Below are 6,000 nucleotides of genomic sequence, written 5' to 3'. Positions count from 1 at the left end.
GGCGTTCAAAGTCACCTCAAGAAATTCCAGCGTTAAACGCCGGAACTGGCACCTAATTGGGAGTTAAACGCCCAAACTGGCACTATAGCTGGCGTTTAACTCCAAGGAGAGTCTCTACACGAAAATGCTTCATTGCTCAGCCCAAGCACACACCAAGTGGGCCCGGAAGTGGATTTTTATGTCATTTACTCATCTTTGTACACCTTAGGCTACTAGTTATCTATAAGTAGGACCTTTTACTATTGTATTGAGAGCTTTTGATCATGTTTTGATGATTGAACCCTCTTTGGGAGGCTGGCCATTCGGCCATGCCTAGACCTTGTTCTTATGTATTTTCAACGGTGGAGTTTCTACACACCATAGATTAAGGTGTGGAGCTCTGCTGTACCTCGAGTATTAATGCAATTACTATTGTTCTTCCATTCAATTCCGCTTGTTCTTTGTCCAAGATATCACTTGTTCTTCAACATGATGAAGGTGATGATTGACGCCCATCACCATTCTCACTCATGAACAAGGTGACTGACAACCATTCTTGTTCTACAAGCATCTGAGGCTTAGTGAATATCTCTTGGATTCCCGATTGCACGATGCATGGTTGATCGCCTGACAACCGAGTGCTCGCCTGACAAACGAGCCAACCATTCCGTGAGATCAGAGTCTTCGTGGTATAGGCAGGACTTGATGGCAGCATTCAAGAGAATCCGGAAGGTCTAACCTTGTCTGTGGTATTCTGAGTAGGATTCAATGACTGAATGACTGTGACGTGCTTCAAACCTGTAACCTACTGGGCGTTAGTGACAGACGCAAAAGAGGGATTCTATTCCGGTAGGGGAGGGAACCAAACCGGTGATTGGCAGTACTGTGACGGAGTGCGTGCATTAGCTTTCACTGCGAGGATGGGAGGTAGCTGCTGACAACAGTGAAACCCTACACGAGCTTGCCATGGAAAGGAGTAAGAAGGATTGGATGAAGGCAGTAGGAAAGCAGAGAGACGGAAGGGAAGGCATCTTCATACACTTGTCTGAAGCTCTTACACCAATGATATACATAAGTATCACTATCTTTATCTTTATATTATTTTCATTCATCATCATATACATTTGAGTTTACCTGACTAAGATTTACAAGATGACCATAGCTTGCTTCAATGCTAACAATCTCCGTGGGATCGACCCTTACTCACGTAAGGTATTACTTGGACGACCCAGTGCACTTGCTGGTTAGTTGTGCGAAGTTGTGTAATGCCATGGAATTGAACCACCAAGTTTTTGGAGTTCATGACCAGGGATTATGAGAGTTGTGAAAAGTATTGTTCACAATTTCGCGCACCAATAAGCTTCTTCAGAAGCTGCCTCTCTAGTACTGTTGGATGCATGTTGCAATCCATTCAGATTTTGAGAGATCATGTTGACCTGTTGAGTCAACACTTTGTTCTGAGCCAATATGGCATTCAGAGTATCAATTTCAAGAACTCCTTTCTTCTGAGATATCCCATTGTTCATGGAATTCCTCTCAGAAGTGTACATGAATTGGTTGTTTGCAACCATGTCAATGAGTTCTTGAGCCTCTTCATGTATTTTCTTCAGGTGAATAGATCCACCTGCAGAATGGTCCAATGACATTTTCGAAAATTCAGAGAGACCATAATAGAATATATCTAATATGGTCCATTCTGAAAACATGTCAGATGGACATCTTTTGGTCAGCTGCTTATATCTTTCCCAAGCTTCATAGAGGGATTCACCATCTTTTTGTTTGAAGGTTTGAACATCCACTCTCAGCTTGCTTAACTTTTGAGGAGGAAAGAATTTATCCAAGAAGGCAGTGACCAGCTTATCCCATGAGTCCAGGCTATCCTTAGGTTATGAATCCAACCATATTCTAGCTCTGTCTCTTACAGCAAAAGGGAAAAGCATGAGTCTGTAGACTTCAGGATCAACTCCATTCGTCTTTACAGTCTCACAGATCTGCAAGAACTCAGTTAAGAACTGATAGGGATCTTCAGATGGAAGTCCATAAAACTTGCAGTTTTGTTGCATTAATGCAACTAGTTGAGGCTTAAGCTCAAAGTTGTTGGCTCCAATGGCAGGAATGGAGATGCTTCTTCCATCAAACTTGGACGTTGGCTTTGTGAAGTCACCAAGCATTCTCCTTGCATTATTATTATTATTTTCGGCTGCCATCTCCTTCTCTTGTTCGAAAATTTCTAAAAGGTTGCTTCTGGATTGTTGTAATTTAGCTTCTCTTAATTTTCTCTTCAGAGTCCTTTAAGGTTCTGGATCAATTTCAACAAGAGTGCCTTTATCCCTGTTCCTGCTCATATGAAAGAGAAGAAAACAAGAAAAGAAAGAGGAATCCTCTATGTCACAGTATAGAGATTCCTTTATGTTAGTAGAAAAAGAAAGGGGTAGAAGAATGAAGAAGGAGGTTCGGATTTTAGATGAAGAGAGGTGAAGAGAAGTGTTAGTAATTAAATAATTAAATAGAAGAAGAAAAGAGAAAGAGAATTTCGAAAATGATTTTGAAAAGGGGTTAGTAATTTTCGAAAATTAGAGATAAATTGTAATTAAAATTAAAACATGAAACAATTAGTTAATTAAAAATAATTTTTGAAAAAGAGAGAGATATTTTCGAAAATAGAAGAGGGAGAAGTAGTTAGGTGGTTTTGAAAAAGATAAGGAACAAACAAAAAAGTTAGTTAGTTGATTGAAAAAGATTTGAAATCAAAATTGAAAAAGATAAGAAGATATTAAGTTAGATAAGATATTTTGAAATCAAATTTTGAAAAAGATAAAATTTTTGAAAAAGATAAAATAAAAGATAAAAAGATTTAATTCAAAAAAAATTTTAAAATTATTTACTTCACTAACAAGAAACTACAAGATAAGATTCTAGAACTTAAAGATTGAACCTTTCTTAACAAGAAAGTAACAAACTTCAAATTTTTGAACCAATCACATTAATTATTAGTGAATTTTTGAAAATTAGATGTAAAAATAAGAAAAAGATTTTGAAAATAATTTGAAAAATATTTTTTTGAAATTTTCGAAAATAATAAAAAATTGGAAAAGATATGATTTTGAAAAAGATTTTGAAAAGATAAGATTTTTAAAATTGAAATTTTGACTTGACTTGTAAGAAACAACTAATTTTGAAAATTTCTGACCAAGTCAACCCAAAATTTCAAAAATTTGGGGGGAAATAAGGAAAAGATATATTTTTGATTTTTGGATTTTTAATTATGAGAGAAAAAAAAACAACAAAAATACTCAATGCATGAAATTTTTAGATCAAAACCATGAATGCATGCAAGAATGCTATGAATGTCAAGATGAACACCAAGAACACTTTGAAGATCATGATGAACATCAAGAACATATTTTTGAAAAATTTTTGATGCAAAGAAAACATGCAAGACACCAAACTTAGAAATCTTTAATGCATGGACTCTAACAAACGAAAAATGCATATGAAAAACAACAAACAACACAAAATAAGAAAACATCAAGATCAAACAAGAAGACTTATCAAGAACAACTTGAAGATCATGAAGAACACTATGAATGCATAGAATTTTCGAAAAATGCAAAAAAAAATTTTTTTTTTAAGCATGCAATTGACACCAAACTTAAAAATTGACTCAAGACTTAAACAAGAAACACAAAATATTTTTTGTTTTTATGATTTTATGATTTTTTTGTATTTTTATTATTATTTTTCGAAAATAAAGTTTAGAAAAACGAAAAATAAAAGAAAAATTTTGAAAAAGATTTTGAAATGAAAATTACCTAATCTGAGCAACAAGATGAACCGTCAGTTGTCCATACTCGAACAATCCCCGGCAACGGCGCCAAAAACTTGGTGGACGAAATTGTGATCCATGTTCTAACTATTTTGAGATGAAAGCTTCATTATGGCACTGGTTGAATTCACAACTCCGTTCAACTAACCAGCAAGTGTACTGGGTCGTCCAAGTAATAAACCTTACGTGAGTAAGGGTCGATCCCACAGAGATTGTTGGTATGAAGCAAGCTATGGTCACCTTGTAAATCTCAGTCAGGCAGATAAAATTATGGAATTTAGAAAATCAAATAATAAAAAGAAAAGAAATAATAAAAGGGATACTTATGCAGCCTCATTGGTGGGAATTTCAGATAAGCGCATGGAGATGCTGTATGGCCCAAGGACGCCTGCTCTCCTATTGCTTCAACGCAATCCTTCTTACTCCTTTCCATGGCAAGCTGTGTATAGGGGTTCACCATCAGCGGTGGCTACTTTCAATCCTCTCGGGAAAATGGTCCTCTGCGGCTGTCACTCGCATGGCTAATCGTCTGGAGGCATCACCCATGGTTGATGGCTACATCCCATCCTCGCAGTGAAAACTACGCTCACGCACTCTGTCACAACACGGCTAATCACTGGTTGGTTCCCTCGTCTACTGGAATAGAATCCCTTGATTCTTTTGCGTTTGTCATCACGCCCAGCACTTGCAAGTCTGAAGCACGTCACAGTCATTCATTACCGGAATCCTACTCGGAATACCACAGACAAGGTGAGACTTTCCGGATTCCCAGGATCCTACTCGGAATACCACAGACAAGGTGAGACTTTTCGGATCCTCATAAATGCTGCCATCTATCTAGCTTATACCACGAAGATTCTGTTGGGGAATCTAAGAGATACACATTCAAGCTCTGTTGCATGTAGAACGGAAGTGGTTGTCAGTCACGTGCGTTCATAAGTGGGAATGATAATGAGGGTTATTTAATCATCACATTCATCATGTTCTTGGGTGCGAATGAATATCTTGGAATAAGAATAAGAGAGATTTGAATAAAAGAAAATAGAATTGCATTAATACTTGAGGTACAGCAGAGCTCCACACCCTTAATCTATGGTGTGCAGAAACTCCACCGTTGAAAATACATAAGTAAAAGGTTCAGGCATGGCCGAATGGCCAGCCCCCTAAAATATGATCAATAGCCTCTTAGGATGAAGAATAAAACAAAACTGAGACCAAAGATGTCTAATACATTAGTAAATCATCCTATTTATAATAAACTAGCTCCTAGGGTTTACATGAGTAAGTAATTGATGCATAAATCCACTTCCGGGGCCCACTTGGTGTATGCTTGGGCTGAGCTTGATCAATCCACGTGCTGAGGCTTCTCTTGGAGTTGAACTCCGAGTTATGACGTGTTTTGGGGGTTCAACTCCGGATCATGACGTTTTTCTGGCGTTTAACTCCAGACAGCAGCATGTACTTGGCGTTCAACGCCAAGTTACGTCATCAATTTCCGAATAAAGTATGGACTATTATATATTGCTGGAAAGCCCTGGATGTCTACTTTCCAACGCCGTTGAGAGCGCGCCAATTGGAGTTCTGTAGCTTCAAAAGATCCATTTCGAGTGCAGGGAGGTCAGATTCCAACAGCATCAGCAGTCCTTTTGTCAGCCTTCTTCAGAGTTTTGCTCAAGTCCCTCAATTTCAGCCAGAAATTACCTGAAATCACAGAAAAACACACAAACTCATAGTAAAGTCCAGAAATGTGAATTTAACATAAAAACTAATGAAAACATCCCTAAAAGTAGCTTGAACTTACTAAAAACTACCTAAAAACAATGCCAAAAAGCGTATAAATTATCCGCTCATCAGTCTTCATGGATGACTTCTCAGTATTTGGAGACTCATTCAGCTCCTGTCTTGACCATCTAGCACTTGTTCTGAAAAGATGCCATGAGACTAACCTGGTTTTAAACTGGGAGAAATGTCACTTTATGGTGAATTAAGGAATTGTTCTTGGGCACAGAATTTTGAACAAGGGAATAGAGGTGGATCAAGCTAAGGTAGAGGTAATTTAAAAATTACCACCACCTGCCAATGTTAAGGCAATCTGAAGCTTTCTGGGGCATGCAGGATTCTATAAGAGGTTTATAAAGGATTTTTCAAAAATTGCAAAACCCCTGAGCAATCTGCTAGCTGCTGCTACAGCATTT

Source organism: Arachis stenosperma, chromosome 3, assembly GCF_014773155.1.
Source record: "Arachis stenosperma cultivar V10309 chromosome 3, arast.V10309.gnm1.PFL2, whole genome shotgun sequence".
In the NCBI taxonomy this organism is placed as follows: Eukaryota; Viridiplantae; Streptophyta; class Magnoliopsida; order Fabales; family Fabaceae; genus Arachis; species Arachis stenosperma.
The sequence above is the reverse complement of the archived record's forward strand: the minus strand, read 5'-3'. Positions refer to the sequence as shown.